The sequence below is a fragment of the Ursus maritimus genome, unplaced genomic scaffold (assembly GCF_017311325.1).
Source record: "Ursus maritimus isolate PB19 unplaced genomic scaffold, ASM1731132v1 scaffold_10, whole genome shotgun sequence".
Taxonomy (NCBI): Eukaryota; Metazoa; Chordata; class Mammalia; order Carnivora; family Ursidae; genus Ursus; species Ursus maritimus.
In genome coordinates, this window is record NW_024423344.1 from 70,627,506 (window position 1) to 70,649,947 (window position 22,442).

General features: G+C 40.1%; 1 long non-coding RNA gene across 5 annotated transcripts in view; it reads right to left on the minus strand.

The window, feature by feature from the left end:
• Positions 1-22,442, minus strand: part of LOC121101263 — a 124,417-nt gene that overhangs the window by 93,272 nt on the left and 8,703 nt on the right. For all 5 annotated transcript variants that reach the window (XR_005833228.1, XR_005833231.1, XR_005833227.1 and 2 more), the window contains 2 exons: positions 21,627-21,745; positions 20,108-20,182 (listed from right to left, as the gene is read on the minus strand). This is a non-coding gene — a long non-coding RNA (uncharacterized LOC121101263). The remainder of the gene's footprint in view (positions 1-20,107; positions 20,183-21,626; positions 21,746-22,442) is intronic.

The window sequence follows — 22,442 nt, forward strand, 5'->3', positions numbered from 1 at the left end:
TAATTGAAATACAACAGATAACATTTCTGTTGCATATCTTACTTTTGGGATCTAATTTAACATTTTAAAAACTAACTATTCACATTTTAACAACCAGTAGTTATGTAATTATAGCCTGCGTATGTTTACATACATGATTGAAAGGGTAATGGCACAGGACAAATGTCTTACAATTAATTGAATGTTTTATATGAAAAAAAATAGCAAAATGACTCAAGGCTAAAATAAGGAAAATTTGCAAAGTTTTTTTCTTTTTCTCTTTTCTTAAAGATTTTATTTATTTATTTGAGAGAGAAAAAGAGCACGAGAGAGTGCAGGGGGAGGGGTGGGGAGGGAGAGAGAGAGAGAGAAGCAGACTCCCTGCTGAGCAGGGAGCCCAATGCAGGGAGGAGGGCTCCTCGATCCCAGGACCCTGAGATCAGGACCTGAGCCCAAGGCAAACGCTTAACTGACTGAGCCATCCAGGCGCCCCAAGTAGAAATGGCAATTATTTTTCTTTTAAATAAATTCACTGCATATTCCATTTAACTCTACAAATGTAAGAAGGATATAAATGTGAAATGGATAATTCAAGCAAATACTGTATGGCTTATTCGTCCAAGAGAAGAGCTACATTTGCCATTGTGGGTCTAACCAGGCTGATCTGAAGATTTAAAAACAGGGTTTTTTTTCAGGCAAAATTTATTTTCAACACTTTTTTCACAATTTCTCTTCTCCTTCAGGTTTTCATCTCCAGATGCCTTTTGACGCTAAGTGAATGTCCCAACCCTGCTGTCAGCTGGCTGACCCACCCGAGGTGGCTGATACACTACGGGGCACTCATGTTCGCTCTCCAAAATAGTTGTGTGTTCATTTCCAAGGCGGTTTTCAATGGTCTGCGCTGGAGGAAGTACTTCCAGCCCCGGCTGTCCTTGGCTTTTTCCTTGGGCCATTATCTATACAGACCTGAGCCTCACACCACTTCGGACAGCCAAAGACCCCTCAACTCCTGTGACTATGGGGCTCTCAATAATAGCATAAAGACCAGTCTTACAACCAGTACTTCTGCACAAATAGTTCAACTGCTTCTTTTCCCCCTGAAGTGTCTGTTGTAGAGTTCTCCCCTCACCCCTTACCAATTGACCAATTGGCTTGTTATCCTTTAGTCATGGAAAGTGAATCTAATTTCCCTGAAACTTACTGATCAGGAAAGAGAACCTGAAGACAATTACCTGTTTGACTCAAACAAACAAATACTTCAGTTGTATCACCTAATAGAAAAGAGACCGGGCTTGGTGATTTTGTGCTAACAAAATAAAGAAAGAAATTTGGGCACTACAATACCCAAAATGGAGTTTATCTTAAATTAGCCATTTGCGCTGTCTAGTCAATCTAAATTAAATCAATAATGCTTAATCAATATCTCCCCCACGGCATTTTGCATGAGCTCAGACTCCATTGTCCGAATATTTGAGGGAGATCATTTCTGTCTTAAACCTTCTACACAATTCCCTTCCTTGTCTACTTCCGCCTGGGAGTTTGGACCACCTAGGAGAGGCATCCCATTCCATCAGTCTCCTTCCAACACAGGAACACAACAAGAAAGAGCCAGCCACATTGTTAGCACTGCCTGAAGTGACATGGAAATCCTGGTACTATTTAACATGTAAATATTTCAAAGATAACCACGGAAATTTTTAAGGAAAACTGAGCTGGGAAAAGTACATCATGCTTTCCTTTATTTTGTGTTGTTAATACATGTAGAGAACACGACATGTCACAAACTGTGCCCATGATGATGGACACAAAAGTAAGGTACAGCCTTTGCCTTCCAATAGTTTGTACTCTCGTAGGAAAGACGGACAAGGTGAACACCCATCATTGTAGATGTTGACTACAACTAAACACAAAAATGCCCAGAGAGCTTTAGGCACAGAGTTGGAGGTCCATAAAGTGCTCTGCGCAGGGGGGCAGTTGAGGAAAATGAGGTTTGAGTAGAGAAGGGGGGAAAGATCTTGAGGATGGCAGGATATAGGAACTATAGAATTAGACTTGAGGCTTCCACGGTAATGACTGTAAAGGGGTATCCTATATGTATTGACATGGCTAATTCATTTTAAGAAGAGAAAGTACACGTAAAGCGATTTAAAGACATCCTTGAACCTGAGGGGTGTTTAAACACGTTCATTTTGCCCTCTTAATATTTAAAACCCGAGTGAGCCTTATTATGTGTCAAGTTTCTGTGTTTATGAATCTCCCAAGGCTGTTTATATTAAACCCTTTATTTTTGGAATAGTTGATATTCTCCTATGTTTAAGTCTCTCTGCCTCTAAAGAGCTCTCTCCCTTCACACATTGTTTCTCTTCATGTCTCTGCTCCCTGAGGTTAATAATAATGAGTCAATGTGAAACCTTCACAAAAGACTTTAAAATGCCCTGGAAATGAAAATCTCAATTATTGTGATTAAATAATCCCTCTACAGAAAAATGAAGAATAATTTGGGGCTGCTAGCAAATTTAAGCAAAATAATATCCCCAAACATGGGTTTTTGGTTGTTGTTTTTTTTTTAACATCTCTTCAATTCCCATTAATATTTCCTGGCATTTTAACATTGTTTTTCTGAGTGAAATACAGCCACTTCATCTCTTTTAAAATAAATGGAGCAACAAAAACCATAACAGCCTTAGATATAGTCCAAGGGAGAAAGCAATGGATAGAAGCAATAGGAGGAACAATTTCAGAAAAAAAATCACAAAGTAGAAAATTAAAACTTGCCAGTTATATGAGAGCTTTGTGAGAGAATAAATACGATTTTGTCAACATGAGAACATAGGGTACTATTGACATTCTAAGGAATGATAGTGACACAAGCATACATACAGAAATACGTATGTACCCTCTACATAAATATACATACAGGGTTAGATAACTATACATATATTCATATATACATAGACACATATTTATTTACATTATATTACAACCTACACATATATACACAGACATATACATTATATACATTATACATATACATTATATATAATGTGTGTGTGTATGTGTGTATATATATATATACACATATCTCAGTATCATGTCACTTCCCAGTTGCCCAGAGGAAATTTTACAGATTTTTTAATTAAACCGTGAGATTCTTTTAATGCAATGGCTACCAAAGATTTCTGACTCTAATAATAAGATTTTGCTCAACAAACTCTTCAATATTTTTAAATCACATGCTCACATGAAACTTTCTACAGTATATGTTAACCCAAAGATTTATTTTAAATTTTGGAAATTATGATTGTCTTTTTTCACTAAAAGAAAGCCTGAAGACTAAAACTTTGACTTTAGAAGTTGTATGCTTTGCCATTTGTAAATATCTAAGTAGAAATAGTTCATTTTTGACATATGGATGGTATTCTAAGAAAAGCTTGAAGTAGTTTCTAGAGACATTTGAGAAAAAAAAAATCAACTCTGTGATGATCATTGTTGCCTCGCCAGCAGCCGCTCCCCATTCTTCCTCCCTAATGGATCCTCACAGTAATCCCTACCTTTGCCATTCCCCCATAGCCAGGGCCACCAGGGGAGTTGACTCCACCCCTCTTCCTGTACCATCTCATTCTCTTTGCCAGCAATTGGCTCAAGATTCTGACCTTTGAAGAAGGGGTATAGACTTAATGTTTGTGTCCCCCCAGACTTCAGATGCTGAGACCTAACCCGAATGTATTGGCACTAAGAGGTGGGAGTTGGGGACATGATTAGGTCAAGATTGCAGAGCCTTAATAAAAGAGACCTCAGAGAGACCCTTGTCCCTTCTGCCACGTGAGGACACAGCAAAAGGACATCCATCTCCGACCCAGGAAGCAGGTCCTCACCAGGCACTGACCCTGCTGGCATCTCGATCCCGGACTTCCCAGCCTCCAGAACTGTGAGAAATCAAGGGTTGTTGTTTATAAGCCCCCTATCTCGGACAGAGACAGAATACAGCCTTCCCAACATAATTTGTAACTTTAAATGTTCCATTTTGTAATTAGGGGAAGGAGAAAAGAAGAAAAAATGAAGTACCCGGTTGACAATGTACCCCGGCTGCAAGTGATCTGGGTTCCTGTAAACACAGCACCAAATGGACTTTTAATAAATGGAACCTTACTGTGAATGCACGGCAGGCAGGGCGCGGGCTGCTGAAGGTGCTTAGTGGTTACTCCTCCAGCGTTTGTATTCAAACCTCTACGAAAAGCCTCCTCTACGTCAGACACGGGGTTAAGTGCTTTTACTCGTGTCCTAGCAAAATCTTCACACACTATCTGAAGGGTCAGAATAAATATGCCCATTTTGTAAGTGAGGAAAATGAAGCTTGGTGGGATTTAACTACCTGGATAGTCTACACAGGGAGTAAATAGTAGAGACAGGAGCCTGACCCTCAAGTCCAGATGCTTTATCACCAGACTACAGCTCCTGAGATTGATAATAATGAAAGATGTTTTAATAGTTATTAGTTTCTCATTGCTGCTGGAACTAATTACCACAAATGTAGGCTTAAAACAACACATCGATCATCTTACGTTCTACAGGCCAGGAATCTGAAGTCAGTTTCACCAGACTAAAGTCACTGGGCTAAAGCAGGACTGATGTATTCTGGAAACTTCAGTGTGGGGAGGATCCCTTGCCTTGCCTTTTCCAGCTTCTGGAGGGTGCCTGTGTTCCTTGGCTCGTGGCCCCTTCCTAAATAGAGTGCGTCACTCCCACCTCTGGTGCTGTGGTCCGACTCTGACTCGTCCTTCATCCAACTCCTAAGGACCCTGAGATCACACTGGGCCCGTGAAAATAATCCAGGACAATCCCCATCTCGACAACCTTAATTATATCTGCAAAGTCTCTTTTGCCATGTAAAGTAACATTCACAGGTTCCAGGCATTCAGTGGACATCTTTGGTAGGTCACTATTCAGCCTACCACAAAAGGACAAGAACGATAAGAGAGACCACAAACCACCGAGGATGAAAGAAGATAAATATGAAAGGAACCTGGGTAAGAAGCTTACTACAAATAAACCTATGTATATTGGCGACCGAGAAGCAATCAAGGGCTGAAGAAAATATATTATGTTAGCTGCAATAACATGCCAAGAAACTCAACAATTACAGAAGCAGAATTAATTTGCTTGCTTCTAGTTGCTACATTCATCAATGCCACCTACATTAAAGGCTGGGGTAGGAACTATAGACACACATCAAATTCCCACACACCATCCCTCCTGACAAGTCATGTGGGCCTCTGCCTTGACTGGCCCAGAAACCAGCTCCCCCCACCCCTGGGTGCTTGCCAGGCCTGCGGAATGAAGGATAGAAGGGGAAAGAAGGAGAGAAGCCCTGGGGGAAGGGGGGAGGGGATGAGAAGTCAAGCCTGTGTGCATCCCTAATTCCTGAAAAGCCTGTTTCCCCCAGAGTCACAACCTAGCAGATCACATAGGTCCTTGGGGGCCATTCTAAGCAATTACGTGTTTACTCAGAATGCACTGGGGGCCATGGAGGGTGTAAGCAGAGAAGTGAGGTGATCTGAATTATGGGTAACCTCAGGTGAAGCAGGAGCAAGGGCAGAGCATGGAGAGCTAGGGGAACCTCCCCGATGTGGTCTCTGCCCTTGTCTGTCCCCTGTGCCACCCCATTCCCCACCCATCCTGGATGACTGCAACAGTGGATTTTGAGGTCCAGGCAAAAATTCCTTCTAGCTCTGGTGAGTCTCCCGTGTGCCCCCAGCTTTGTCTCAACACAGACCAAGTTCTGTCCCATCCCCACTTTCCTACTAACCAGCTGTGGTGAGCTCCATGTTCTAGCTCATAAAATCCTACCTTCCTCTTTGTCATAGGAGACCATTCCCAGTCTATGCTCTCTCTATGAGCCCCACACCTCTGCCACACTGAAGCTCTGAGTGTAACAGGCCTGTCATGATTCTTCATGTTTCTTTATGCTGTAGTTTGCTACATAGAAAGATAATCACCATCTCATACATTGTTGTTGGGTCTCCAAAATGGCATGACCCTAGGGGGAGAAATTTTGCAATATTTCCAAATTTACAAAAGGTACTTTCACTTTAACCAGCAATACCATGGCTAGTAATTTATATCCTGCACACATACAAAATAACATATGTATAAGATTACTCATTCCTGCATGGTTTGTGAAATAAAAGATTGGAAGGAACCCAAGTGTTCCTCATTAGAAGATTGTTTAAACCAGCAGTTCTCAACTAAGATGATTTATTCTTGGCTGTCACACCAGGGGGAACAGGGTCCTGGCTTCTAGTGGGCAAAGGGACAACCTCCATAACAAAAAATTATCCCACCCCAAATTTCCATAGTGTCAAGGGTGAAAATCCTGGGTTAAACAATCATACACATTATGAATATTATGCAGCCATTTGTTTAAATTTAATTCCAATATAGTTAACATAGAGCATCATATTAGCTTTTAGGTGTACAATATTGCGATTCGACTCTTCCATATATCACCCAATGTTCATCACAATAAGTGTACTCAATCCCCTTCACCTAGTTCACTCATCCCCCCCACTTCCTTCTGATAACCATCAGTTTGTTCTCTATAGTTAAGTCTAGTTCTTTGTTTCTTTTTTTTTCATCCATTCATTTTATTTCTTAAATCCACATGTGAGTGAAATCATATGGTATTTGTCTTTCTCTGGCTAACTTACTTCACTTAGCATTATACTCTCCTAACTCCATCCATATTGTTGCAAATGGAAAGATTTCATCCTTTTTTTTATGGCTGAATAATATTTCATTGTGTATGTATATATACCTTATCTTCTTTATCAGTGGACATTTGAGTTGCTTCCATAAGGGTGCATATATGCTTTTCAAATTAATGTTTTCATATTCTTTAGGTAAATAGTAGTGGAATGACTGGATCATATGGTAATTCTATTTTCAATTTTTTGAAGAACTTCCATACTGTTTTCCACAGTGGCTGCACCAGTTTGCATTCCCACCAAGAGTGCACGAGGGTTTCTTTTTCTCCACATCCTCTCCAACACTAGTTTCTTATGTTTTTTATTTTAGCCACTCTGACAGGTGTGAGGTGGTATCTCATTGTGGTTTTGATTTACATTTCCCTGATGATTAGTGAGGTCAAACATCTTTTCATGTGTCTGTTGGCCATCTGGATGTCTTCTTTGGAAAAATGACTGTTCATGTCTTCCGCCCATTTTTAATTGGAATATTTGGGGGGTTTTGGTGTTGAGTTGTGTAAGTTCTTTATGTATTTTGGATGCTAACACTTTATTGGATATAAGCAGTCATTTTTTTAAAATAGGGTAAGAACACTATGTAAAGAAATAAAAAGTTCTTTGGAAGACATTAAGAGGAGAAAGCAAGGTAAGAATGGCTTATGTGCTAACTTTTTATAAGAAAGAAAATAGGAAAATACATATATTTGTGTATTTGCTTGTATCTACGTGAAGAAACATTAAAAGGATACATGGCATTAATGAAAATGATTACCAACTGGGGATTGATTGGACTTGGAGGGAGGAAGGACAGAGACATAAATAGGAACTACACTTCTCAATGTCAATCTCAACACATTGCTTTAACTTGGAATCACATATCTCTACTACCTATTCAAAACAATACATAGGGGCGCCTGGGTGGCACAGCAGTTAAGCCTCTGCCTTCCGGCTCAGGGCGTGATCCCGGCGTTATGGGATCGAGCCCCACATCAGGCTCCTCTGCTATGAGCCTGCTTCTTCCTCTCCCACTCCCCCTGCTTGTGTTCCCTCTCTCGCTGGCTGTCTCTATCTCTGTTAAATAAATAAATAAAATCTTAAAAAAAAAAAAAAGCAATACATAAAGACTTGGACATAAAGATTTAAAAAGACAGGGGCACCTGGGTGGCACAGCGGTTAAGTGTCTGCCTTCGGCTCAGGGCGTGATCCTGGCGTTATGGGATCGAGCCCCACATCAGGCTCCTCTGCTATGAGCCTGCTTCTTCCTCTCCCACTCCCCCTGCTTGTGTTCCCTCTCTCGCTGGCTTTCTCTATCTCTGTCGAATAAATAAATAAAATCTTTAAAAAAAAAAAAATTTAAAAAGACAAGTGAGTTCCTTGAGAATAAAAGGATTATATCTTATTTATCTTTGTGTCTTCATTATCTGGAATTATGCCTTCTCTAAAACAGACCCTTAAATATTCATTAAAATAATTTAATTCAATCCAAGGCAATAGCTTTCACATTATTAAGTACCTACAAAAATACATTCATAAGCACTGGGCTAATTAAAAAATAAATGAAAAGTGTAACTTGTAGCCTTTGACCTACAAATGCAGGTTACAATCATGTATGGAAACAAAACACATAAAACAGTTAAAGAACAATCCAATTTTTATTTACCCAAAGAATGCAAAAATACTAATTCAAAGGGATACATGCACCCCAATGTTTATAGCAGCATTACCTACAATAACCAAATTATGGGAACAGCCCAAGTGTCCACTGATAGATGAATGGATAAAGAAGATGTAGTATATATATGCAATGGTACATGACTCAGACATAAAAAAGAATGAAATCTTGCCATTTGCAGTGACATGGGTGGAACTAGAGTATATTATGCTATATGAAATCAGTCACTCAGCAAAAGACGAATACCATATGATTACATTCAGATGTGGCATTTAAGAAACAAAATAAATGGATAAAGGGGGGACAAAAGAGAGAGAGGCAAACCAAGAAACAGACTCTTAACTATAGGGAATACAGTGATGGTTACCAGAGGGAAGGAGGGAGGGAGAAAGGTTAAACAGGTGATGGGGATTAAGGAGTGCACTTGATGAGCACTGGGTGATGTATGGAAGGGTTGAATCGCTATATTGTACACCTGAAACTAATATTACTCTGTATGTTAACTAACTGGAATTTAAATTAAAACTTAAAAAAAAGAACAATCCAACTTTGGGTGAATTAGTGGGGAAAAATGTATTTTTCACCATGATTTTCAGAAAAATGAAAGTGAGCTAAATTAAGCTGTGAGCCAATTTATCAACTGCTTCTTTCATTGAACACGCAAATTTGTCCTCTTTTAATTTACAAAGACATATGACTTTGATTCATGTGTTTACTATTTTAGTTAATGGAAGGAAGCATAGAATTAAAATAGTGACATCATAACACACTTCAGTAGAGAAGACAGAACAAATACGCCATCATGGCTTCACTGGAAATCTACATCATCCCATCTGGGAAAATGACATTAAGTACTAAGGAGTTGCTGCCCCCAAGAGGTTAATCAGAAAACTCCAAAACAAAGAAAGGATGACATTTCATTTCAAGAGCCAAGTAACTGAGAAGGAAAGACGTAGGATGGAGCCTTGTTTTTTTAAGGAGTGGGACCCAAGCCCACTAATTCTGGAAGAAAAAAAAAAGGGAAGAGAAGGTTGTGTGGTGCTCCTAAGAGTGGAGAAGGGTTTATAGCGAAAGAAAAATAAGAGAAAATTTTTGCTCGTTGCATCCAATGAACACCAGGGGCAACTTTGGGGGGGGGGGAGGATTTGTTAACATGAAAATTTTACTTTTTTATTGCTTCTGCTTCATAATTCTCCACAGATGCTAAGAGTTAGCAACCATAAAACATACCTACGGGGCTCTGTGCTTATTTCAACCATTTAGGAAAAGCTGTGAGCTTTTGTTCTACTCAGCAGGAGGCCCAAGGAGGGAAACCCTCCACAAAATCAACCGTTTAATGCAGTGGAAATCAAAGCCTGCAGACAAAACCTCCGCACCATGAAACTCTTCTTAAAGTGAGAGGCAGAAGGAAAAAAGTCTGGGCCCCTAGGTGTCCAATCTGGCAAAAGAACATGAAGTGCCCCCACCAAAGCATTTTGCTCCCCAAAACCTTGGATCTCCTTCCTCTCATTTTTAAGCCCCAACCTCATCAGAAATCCTACCAAGCCACTCCTACCTAGTTCTCGGCTGGCCTCCAGTAATCCAGGGTTCAAGTTCCCAAATTCTGCTGTTCCAACTGGAAAAGATATATTCAAACTATATCCAATTGGAATTCACCTGTGAACATTCACTTACGGCTGTATAGATTGTTATACCGATACACTGTAGGTTAAATAAATATATGGGAGAGATCGTTTCTCTGAAAAAAAAAATTTTAATTTTCAACTTACTGACTTACAGAAATTTCTGAAAAAGCAGAATAACCCAGTAGGAAGGCATTAGGCCTTGGAGTCAAAGAGACAGCAAATTCCAGATGCGATTCTGCCCTGAATTAGCTGTCAGTTACTTTCTCTGAACTTCAGCGTCCTCCTTTATAAAATATGGTTAATACTTACTTTGCAGCATTGCTGAAGGGTTTAGAACTGATACATACCATGTACACACAAAAGCTATATGCTCAAAAATGCTACCTATTGTTACGCAATCAGGATTAACCTGGACCAGGTTATACAACATAGAATCAAATGTAATGGATATGTAAAAATATTTAGTGTTTAGCAGCCCCAGACACTGCAGGGCTATAGACCATTAGGAAGAGGAGATCAATGTTGGCTGGAAATTTGAGTAGACTTTATGAATACATGAGATGAAACCTGATCAAAACTATATAGTTCATGTGGAAAAAAAATGTCATTACCACCTTGAAATCTTAGCAGAGATCAAAGATTTAAAATTTCTAATGTGCATCTGAATTTGGCTAACTATTACAGTCACTCCTTGCACCTTTCAATTTCTAGTGGTCGTGGCATTTCTTGGCGTTCCTTAGCTCGTAGCTATGTAACTCCAGTCTCTTTCTTTGTCTTCACATGGTGCTCCCCCTATGTCTCTGTGTCAGAGTTCCTCCTTCTTTCTCTTATAAAGACACCTGCCATTGGAATTCAGCAAAGTTGTAGGATATAAAATCAATGCACAAAAGTCAGTTGCGATCCTATACACTAACAATGAAACAGAAGAAAGAGAAATCAAGGAATCAATCCCATTTACAATTGCACCAAAAACCATAAGACACCTAGGAATAAACCTAACCAAAGAGGTAAAGGATCTGTACTCTGAAAACTATAGAACACTTGTGAAAGAAATTGAGGAAAACACAAAGAAATAGAAAAACATCCCATGCTCATGAATTGGAAGAACCAATACTGTTAAAATGTCTATGCTATCCAAAGCAATCTACACATTCAATGCAATCCCTATCAAAATACCACCAATATTTTTCACAGAGCTGGAACAAACAACCCTAAAATTTGTACGGAACCAGAAAAGACCCCAAATAGCCAAAGGAATGTTGAAAAAGAAAACCAACGCTGGAGGCATCACAATTCCAGACTTGAAGCTCTATTACAAAACTGTAATCATCAGGACAGTGGTACCGGCACCAAAACAGACACATAGATCAATGGAACAGAATAGAGAACCCAGATGGACCCTCAACTCTATGATCAACTAATCTTTGACAAAGTAGGAAAGAATATCCAATGGAAAAAAGACAGTCTCTTCAACAAATGGTGTTGGGAAAATTTGACAGCCACATGTAGAAGAATGAAACTGGACCATTTTCTTACACCAACACAAAGATAAACTCAAAATGGATGAAAGACCTAAATGTGAGACAGGAATCCATCAAAATCCTAGAGGAGAACACAGGCAGCAACCTCTGTGACCTCAGCCACAGCAACTTCTTGCTAGACATATCTCCAAAGGCAAGGGAAACAAAGGCAAAAATGAACTATTGGGACTTCATCAGATAAAAAGCTTTTGCACAGCAAAGGAAACAGTCAACAAAACTAAAAGGCAACAGACAGAATGAGAGAAGATATTTGCAAATCACATATCAGATAAAGGGCTAGTATCCAAAACCTACAAAGAACGTACCAAACTCAACACCCCCCCCAAAAAAATCCAGTTAAGAAATGGACAGAAGGCATGAACAGTCATTTCTCCAAAGAAGACATGCAAATGGCCAACAGAAACATGAAAAAAAAAGTTCAAAATCACTAGGCATCAGGGATACAAATCAAAACCATAATGAGATACCACCTCACACCAGTCAGAATGGCTAAAATTAACAACTCAGGAAACAACAGATATTTGTGAAGATATGGATAAAGGGGAACCCTCTTACACTGTTGCTGGAAATGCAGACTGGTGCAGCCACTCTGGAGGTTCCTCAAGAAGTTAAAAATAGAACTATCTTACGACCCAGCAATTGTACTACTATGTATTTATCCAAAGGATACAAACACAGTGATTTGAAGGGGCACCTGCACCCCAATGTTTATAGCAGCAATGTCCACAATAGTCAAACTATGGAAAGAGCCCAGAGTCCATCGACAGATAAATAGATAAAGAAGATGCGGGATATATATTCAACAGAATATTACTCAGCCATCCAAAAAAGTGAAATCTTGCCATTTGCAACAACATGAGTGGAACTGGAGGGTATTATGCTAAGCAAAACAACTCAATCAGAGAAAGACAATTATCATATGATTTCACTCATATGTGGAATTGAAGAAACAAAAAAGATGAAGGGAAGGAAAAATAAAATAATATAAAAACTGAGATGGAGGCAAACCATAAGAGACTCTCAAGTATAGGGAACAAACTGAGGGTTGCTGGAGGGGTAGTGGGTGGAGGATGGGGTAACTGGGTGATGGGCATTAAGGAGGGCACATGATGTAATGAGCACTGGGTGTTGTATGCAATTGATGAATCACTAAACTCTACCCCTGAAACTAATAATACAGTGTATGTTAACTAAATTGAATTTAAATAAAAATTTTTTTTAAAAAAAGCAGAGCACAGCCAAGGAAGGGAGAGGGGTAGGAATCAATGACAAACAGATGGGGGCTTATGACAAAAAAAGAAGGAAAGGCTACAGAAGCCATGGTGAAGTGATTTTAAGACAGATGAGTAGATATTCAGGACAGAGCCAAGATAGGCAGAAGCAACAGCTGAAGACTCTCTAGGGAAAAAAACTCAAAATGAGTTTAAGGAAAAAAATAGCATTTTTAAACAGGTAGCTTACAACTGACGGATTCTATCACAGTTGTTTGGTCTTAACTTTATCTTCATGTTATGGACAGGATTGACAAAGAAGAGAGTGGGATATGTTCTTGCTTCTACTTGTATTAGCAAATTATTTTTGCCCTGCTGCATGAAGGACTTAGGAAGTGTGGCACAGTAGTTATGATGTAGGTATCCATGCCAAACAGACATGATGTCTTAAGCTCAATCTTTCTGAGTCTCCAAATGAGATGCGTAATATATCTTACATAGTTACTGTGAAAAAATAAAAGACAATAATTTATGAAAATGTCTGATTAGTATTGGATTCATAGCTGGCCTTCAATAAATGTTAAATTTTGTTTGGGTTTACAGAAGTTCACATTATTAAATATGAATAAAAAGTTAAAATCAGAACCAATACAATTATAATTTGGAAAAGACTTGGAAGACTGGGGCGGGGGGGGAGTTGAATACAGATGTGGAAGCCATAAGGTTGTGTTGGACATAGTAATGCACCACCAAGGTCCCATTTCAGTGAAAAAACGTTGGCCCAGCCAATAGAAGGGTTGTCACATTTTAGAAGTAGTTATCACCATTGTCAAAGGGGCAAGGTCAGGGAGCATGTACTAAAAACCAGAGAGTAGCTATAATAGAAAAGTGACAACTAACAAGAGCTGTAGCCTTCCGTAGAGGGACAAGACCAACTCACAGAAAGACTGAAGCTGTGGACGTGGATACCCTGGTCATCCTCTCCTCTCCCCATCCCATCCGACCATGGCCTCCCACTGGCCAAAAGAGAGAGGAAACGGGAATGTGGATGATAAAGTCTGTCTCCTGGAGCACAGAGAAGGGCAAAGAAGAATGGAAAGTGGCCTTGGAGGAGGAAATGGAAAATATCCAGTGCATCTTGGCCCCCTAGTTTAAAAGTAATCTTTCTCCTCTGTACCCCTATATTTCCTATCCCCAAAAATGACTCCAAGGGTAATGAGCCAACTTCAACAAGCAGCAAGAGTGCCCCCTTCTTTCATCAGGAAGAGCTGTTTCTAAGCACATCTTACCCTAGTTTCTGATGGCACCATTCCTCCATGCCCTCCAAAGTTATCAGGTTCTGAGCAACTGGTATCCTTGAAAAACTCTTACAATCAGTTGGCACCCAAAGCCAGACTGTTTTGCTTCCAAACAGATGCTGTGTTCCTTGTTGACCTGGTTGTTTTTACTTTGGCCGCATAGTAGGATGGTCTCGCCACTGAACTTCAAACCCACAGTGAGTGTCCAATGGACTCTGGTATATCTCTCTTGGGATAACTAGAGAAATAAGAACGGGTGACTCATGCTTTCTCTTCACGATGACTCTGCCTTGTTTTGTTTAATAAAGCCTTTTCCATATGAAGCGGCATCATGTAATTCATTATGAGCCCTGTTGTATGAGTGACAGCCAATATGGGATGCCACCTTAGCCACTTTGCACTTTGTACAACCAATTCATTGTGAATTTCAAAAAGAAAGTAGGTAGATACTCTTCCTAATCTCTGAACTTCACTGGTGTACATGAAGCAAGAGCCAAGGGTCGTGACTACAGCTCCTTACAAAATAAAATATTTGTGACAGATGTGGAAGGGAAATTTGGAATACGATTTTCTGGAATTCTGAACTCTGTATTTGAAAATTGTAAAATGTATTTGCATACCATCATTGACATGAAAACAAACCCCACTCAATTTAACGAAACTCTTTTTGAGCATCTATTAGGCACTATGACTCTTGGTAAGAACAAGAGAAATGGGAAATAAAGCTTGGAATTCAGTGAAATAAAATTGGGGACATTCACACCGCAATAATGAAAGGAATTGAGTTCCTGACTCACAACTAGATGGAACAATCCTACTCCTGTGCTCAAAATCCATGATGTGTCCTCCAAGCATATGTCCCTCTTCCCAAGAGCTGGCCTACTCCATCTGCCAGGCTGGAGTGGAGGTTCCATGTTCTCAGTGACCCCGTCCATCGACCCCAGCTGATGCATGCAAGGATGGGTCTGTGAGCTGAGCTGTTCCAGTGGGATTTCCTTGGAATTTTTGACTGTCTGACTCAGAAATACAAAATAACTGCTGCCTTCCCTTTCCCCCAGCATCATTATAAAGATATGTGACTTGATACTGAAGAGAGCTAAAGGGTAATCTTTCCTTAGTGGAACCATGAGACATTAAACTCAGGGGCCGTGCGTCCATCAAATGCAGGAAGTGTCTGGAATAAGAGAATGAAGTCAACATACTGAGTAAAACAGTCAAGAGCTGGAGAAAAGGGGCCCTGGTGGCATTTATGTTCCTGGTTCCAGTCAGCCCTCAGGCTCCACTGCCTCTCTTCTTTTTCCCAGTTTTATATGGTCAACACTTCCTTAGACTCCTCTGGGCCCTGCAGCCCTCAACTAGCCATAGAAAGCCATTGCATCTTAATCTAATGATGTCCTAAGTAACTCAGAGTCCTCTTGTGCACACCTCAGGGAAAGGAGGCATGTCCAGGGGTGTCTCACCATAGTCGTGACACGCAGGGTGGCTGGGGAAACCAAGAATGGTTGGAGGCACCACAAATTGCAAAAGTTGTTTGTGCCCTCGTGCAGCAAGGACAGACAAGTTGGCCTCCTCCTGAAGGTTTCCTCTCACAGACTCCAGCCACTGCTTCCCCTCATCTCAACACACATCCCCACTGCTACCATAACATTCTGCTTCCAGCCCTGGACCTTTCCTTTACTGCTGCAAATGGTCCCTACATCTCAACTCTAGTAAATAGGACACTCACCCTGGTATTGAAGGAACATGGCTTCCCCAATGGGAAAATTCAAAGCTACTCCAAATCTGGTAGAATCACCAGAAGGGTGTGAAACCACCCACCCAATTATGAAATGTAAGTTATGGTTTTATGTCAATGAGTATTTTCTCATGACAGCAAACAAAAATAGAGGACCAGGGCTACCCTGGAGAGAGACCTTCTACTATGAAGATATCTGTTACTCCAACACTATTATTTTAGCCATCATTTACACTTATGACGTCACCAGTTACGAGCTCATGAACATTCTCCTTGTCACAAATAGCTCTCATCTTACACTAAGCTCTGGCGTTACTATTGCAGATACCAACCTGGAGTAAATTCTCATGTGTCACTAAAGCATTGAAAAGTGACCTGTAAATGTTCCCTTATCGAACAGTATTACATAGTCTGAGTAAGTAAATTTGTTACTTTCTGAAGACATGAAGAGCTTGAATCGTTCTCTATTGTTTAGAAAGTAAAATTTTAATTTATTACCAAACTATGAAAATCCTCCTTTTGGAGTAAACTTTGTTCGATGGCATATTTTTGGCTTAGGGTGGGAGTTGATTTTTCTGCTAAGCTAAATACATCCATGTGTCTTCATGATCTCAGGCACACATTTTTAAAAATATTTAGTTACACTCTCATCTCTGATAATTAACACAACTACTATTTTTCAAGACCAAAACTACAGCCTTACCTTCACGTTTAAAAAATGCAACGTGTGAAGTCCCTAGATCCTACAAAGTTAGATCATAAATGTGAAACACCTTACTAAAAAAGAAAAATAAGAAACGTTTACTTTGGAGTATACCCTGTTCCAATACTCTGATTTAATGCCAAAGTGAAGACATTTTTAGCATGCTTTCCAACGGAGACCAGACAGATGCCTTCCCGTTTGAGGGGGTGTCCTGGGGAGTCATCGTCTGAGCAGTCGTCACATATGTATGCTTAACAGAATTCAGCATAAACAATTGGGAAATAGCAGTCTGGTGGGAAATTTATGATATTAGATTGTTTCCTTAGGTTTTCTCATACTTAGAAATGCTGGGTTGGCTTGTTTCCTCAGAATGTCCATTTCTCCAGCCAGAATGGTGGGCTTGTATGGATAACGTAAGTCCTGGAAACCATTAATCATAAATATTATGAAGTACCTATTGTGCTCAAACACCTTTGCTCAGAAAACCTAAGTGTCTCTCTCTCTCTTTCTGACAAATAAATAAATAAAATCTTAAAAAAAAAATTGAACACCTGGGTGGCTCAGTCTTTTAAGCATCTGCCTTTGGCTCAGGTCATGATCCCAGAGTCCTGGAATCGAGTCCCGCATCTGGCTCCCTACTCAGCAGAGAGTCTGCTTCTCCCTCTGCCTGCTGCTCCCCATGCTTGTGCTATCTCTCTCTCTTTCTATGACAAATAAATAAATAGAATATTTTTAAAAAGAGAAAATCTAAGTGTCTATTATATCAAAGACTTCTTCCAACCCCCAGCCATTCTTACTACAGTGTGTGGTTTTGCCTAACAGCGACGAAGGCTCTTTCCTATGCGTGCCACCTGCCATGGAAGGCATGTCCCCCAGTATGAGCGTATTCCTCAGTCCTCAACAAAGGACACTGTACGTCCCTAGAAATTCTATGAAATGGTCAAATCTGGGGAGAAGGAGGGCAGTCCCTCAGCAGTGAAGAGCTCCAAGTGACAGAAAAGACTGGAACTGTGGCTGACAGTCTACAAAGGAGCATAGCATGTGCAGAAACTACACATGCAAATCTCACACACGGCCGTCCCTCTCTGGTTCAAGGACTGTTGGTCCCAGCTGTTCCTGACACTGAGCGCCTCCCTCTGATGCTGGCCTCACCCAGTGCAGTCACCCTGAGGCCCCCCTCCTTGTTAAATACTAAAATGAAAATAGAGTGGATCTCCCTCTTGCTTTGATTACTCCCCAACTCTCAGCCCTTAACTCACACCTACGCGTGTACCTGCTTTGCAAGCATCTGAGTGTCTTATTTTTAAAAGGAAAGAAAAGTCCTGACAAATCACACTTTTCCAGCCTATTTGCTGTCTTGGAAGAAAGCATCTTCTCCAATCTTCACACTCATTGAGGGTTAGAGCTAATTTCTCCAGAAATATTAGCCATTCCTTTTTCCTTGGCGGTCACGGAAAAGAATCATTCTACACATACAGTATTTTTTTCAGTCTGAAGATGTTGAACGGTCTTCATAGTAGGGAGCTGTTACTATGGACTGTATGGATGTTTATGCCATTAGAGTTGACTAGTGAGCTCTTGAGATGGTGTGTTGAAAGCTCTTTCTAAATTGAACCTTTTTTTTTTTTTAGTTGCATTTGCAGGGGGTTTTTAAATGCCAAATTTGTGGGATATTTATTGATTGGCAGAATGAATGCAAATGCAGGTAGTAACTTTTGGAAATTTTTAAAGCAGGTTAATGTAGAGATTAAATTAAGGCAAACACCAGGGATGGCTGCAAAGTGGAATTAGGGTCAGACATAGATATAAAAATTGACATTCGTCTGCTGCTGTCTGGCTGAGAACAGAGAAAGGTCCTGAAAGGGACCTGCTGGAGACAAGATGGAGGACAGTGGGGGGGGAGGGAACAGGGGGAAGACAAGATAGCATTGCTACCGCCAGAGCCAGAGACCAGAATCCAAGAATCCAACAGCCAGATGTGGAGAAGAAAACCAACCAACGGAAGCCACGATGCCCTGGGAGTTCCTGGAGGACCAGGCAAAGAACCACAGGTGGGATGGTTCACTGCTGGAGAAATCATGGATCGTACATATTTGTAACATTTACAGGGAGGAAATGTTGAAGAAAATGTTGGCAGAGGTAGTCCTTGAGGCTTACAATGCAAGCTGGGGAAATCAGATTTGCAGTTACAGAAAAGCTATCCACTTTGTTGGTGTAGAGCATTTGGGGGACAACAAGCCAGAATTACATGGAAGGCCAGGGACAGGTTTAATAATTCATTTTTAGGATAACATTTATAGAGAGATTTTATTATAAGCAGAAACACAATTATATAAAATCTAGTTCTTTGTTTTATGGTCAATTAGGTCTTAAGCACCAAATCTCTCCTCCTGTATAAATGATTTATTTAGCTGAACGAATTAAATTGTAGTTCCCCTCAGTTTAAACATGGAGAGTTTATGGGTGTTCAAAGGTTCAGGGCCGCCATCTTGGGTTCAAAGCCTACGCCTGTTAACACTCAGCCCTCACTCTTTTTTTCCCCTTTTTTACTGAAGTATCGTTAACACACAATGGTACATTAGTTTCAGGTTTACAACATAATGATTTGACAAGTCTATACATTATGCTCTGCTCACCACAAGGGTCGCTACCATCCATCACCATACAACCCTATTACAGGACCATTGACTGTATTCCCTGCGCTGTAGCTTTTAGCCTGGTGACATATTCCTTCCATAACCAAAGCCGGTACCTCCCACTCCCCTTCACCATCTTGCCCATCTCCCCACCCACTCCCCTCTGCCTTCTCTTATTTTTTCATGCTATACTGTAGATGTTCTCAGAGACTCTCAAAGAAAATCTCTTTAAGTCTCTCTGTTATTAATTTGAATAGCCACATGAATTCAGGTCATTGAAAATAGCTCAAGGAGGGCAGATAAGGAACTTGCTTTTCTTTTCTTTTTTTAATTGGCACATAACATTGTGTAACTTTAAGGTGTTGATTTGATACACTTACATATTGCAAAATAATAACCACCCTAGGATTAGGTAACACCTGCATCACATCACATAATTACCATTTCCTTTTTGTGGTGAGAACATTGAAGATCTACTCTTTCAGCAACTTTCAAGTATAGAACACAGTATTATTAACTATAATCAAGGAACTTGCTTTTCTAAAATTAAAAAAAAAGTCTTTGCCAACTTAAGCATCTGGGAAGCTATAAATTGAAAGTAATAAAGATTGATCAACCTTGACTGGAGAACACTCCCACAGACCTTGAAATAATTTTGTGTAGGAGATAAGTAAGCCTCTGACTAATGATCTCACAAATCCAAATATAGCAGGTGAACTGGAGATGTCTACAGGTTCCTCCTTGTTTGGAACACCACTCAGGTCTTGGTTCTTTGAGGGAAACCTATATTTACAAGTCACCAGATCTGGTCTGTCAAATCTACTTTTAGTTGGGGTGACTGAGATTCACATAACAGGAACAGTTTTCACAAGAGTGTGTGTTAGGGAAGGGGGAGACAGAGAGACTTAAGAGATTTAGAGAAGGAATAAAGGGAAATAATCATTATCAATTTCTTAATACTCACGTATCAATTCAGGACGAAATTTTGGTTTGTGTGCCTCAAATGAGATCGACTGGCCCTTTAAGTCAGCTTTAGTTTCTGTTGAGAAGTCCATTTAACAAGTTTAGAAACAAACAAACAAAACAAGCCAGTTATTCTTTTAGTGTCATTCTTCTCTCAGAAAAGACCTCTGAATTATTTTCTATAACTGAGAATTAGTATATGTTTTTTGCTTGAAAGTATCACAATACAACCAAGGATTGCACACACCCAGATGTTAGTTCAGTAAGCTGTTCACGGCCTTACCATAGGACGATCTTGCTTTCAATCCATTGTGAAAGGTTGAATAAACCAGAGTAAATAGTGTACCTCCGTGTAGTCATTGAATTTGGGACATTGAGGTGGGAGATTCTCAGCCTGAGAGGCTCAGTCTAAGTTGTCTTGATCACATGTGACGTTTGTCTCAAGAAAATTGTTGCTGCTAATAAATTGTCAATTTTGTGTTAACTGGGAGCTGCTTGACAGGAGGGGATTTTCTCATCTTTACCCTGAGGCCAGTTCCAAGAACAAATGTAGTGAAAAATCCTTAAGCCTTACACCTTGGAGGGAATTCAAGGGTTTTCCTGTAACAGAAAGAATCCCATTCATTCTATAAGCTTCTCTGAGTGAGAAAGTGAATGAGAGTGAGAAAGGTGGGGGGACTGTACGTATCTTGTACCTGAATTGAGCAGTAAGTGATCTTTACTATTGAATCTGAATACCAATTGTGTTGTGTTGAATACAAATTGCTGTAAGGCATTATTTTTACCGAAATATAAAAGTGGGAGGAGTTTGGTGAAAATCTGGGTGTGCTGACAGCAGTTGTCTCAAATTTTAACTTCCTACTTTAAAAGGGGACAGGGTGAGGGGTAGGTTCGAGAACGAGGGCTGTAGATGGACTCCTATGGCTGCATTCAAATGCTTATATTATTATCTAAGTGAAATAAGTCAAGCAGAGAAAGACAATTATCATATGGTTTCTCTCATCTATGAAACATAAGAACTAGGAAGATCGGTAGAAGAAGAAAGGGATAAAGAAGGGGGGGTAATCAGAAGGGGGAATGAAGCATGAGAGACTATGGACTCTGAGAAACAAACTGAGGGCTTCAGAGGGGAGGAGGGTGGGGGAATGGGATAGGCTGGTGATGGGTAGTAAGGAGGGCATGTATTGCATGGTGTACTGGGTGTTACACGCAACTAATGAATCATCGAACTTTACATAAAAAAAACAAAACAAACAAACAAAAAAAACCCAAATGCTTATATTAAAGCTAAGTAGGCATCCTAGTGGCCCCAAAACCCATCTTAGGTGGTTCCTGACCTTCGTACACACCAGGTTTTGAGACAGAGAGAGAGACTTTTAGACACAACAATTTCATCTGGCCTTTTCCGCAACTTATTCAGTTCCATTGTATCTTTCTAAAGGAGACTCAATCATTCCATCAGAACCAAGGAAGCATTCATTCCAAGTTTAGACACAGTAGCAGTTTGTTTATATGCTTACCATTACTTCTTAGTTTCTTGTATTCTGAATGCTTTTTCATCCTATACCACCCATCCGGTCAGCATCTCTAGAGTGTAGTCTGCGGAGACTGCTTTACCACGGCTCACTCAAGTGATCCCCTGGAACAAAATCACAATGCACTAGGCAGGATGGAACGAGTCTGGACAGATGCCTGCTTGTAAAAGCAAACTCTAACCAGAAGGTGGCGCTATTGCAAAACCGATGACAAGTAGAACAACCTGAACCAATTACTTTGGATACACAATTATTTTTCTAGGAGTTACTCACACACTCACACAAATAGATCCTAAATCAAAGTGTATTGGATAAGAAAACTGAGAAATTTTTACTCCTGTTAAGGATCATTATGATGGAATTATAATTGTAAAACTGAACTTATAGTTGAAGTTTATAACCATAACAGCATGCTTTCTTACAACATGTAGATTTGCAGTTTACTTTCCACTGTCGCCAATTTTCAGTTGTAAATATGACAAGCACTTAAGCAAAGCAGCAAACACTTCTCTATCTCTCACCATGTGCCAGGAATAGTTCTAAGCATCTTCTACAAAGTCAGTTAATCTTTAGGATGGACCACTGTTGAGGACACTCGTGAGTGAGGACACTCTCTCGCTGTTCTCTATGAAGTGCTCCACTCTCCCTGCTGAGCTGTATTCTAGTATCTGAAAATGACCTTGGTCCATTTGGCTTGAAATTCTTTCAAAAAAGCTGGCCACTAAGGCTATATTTGGGTAGAGTCACCTAATTAGAATGTTTGCTTACATATTCATTTCTTGTTGATTCATGAACATTTTT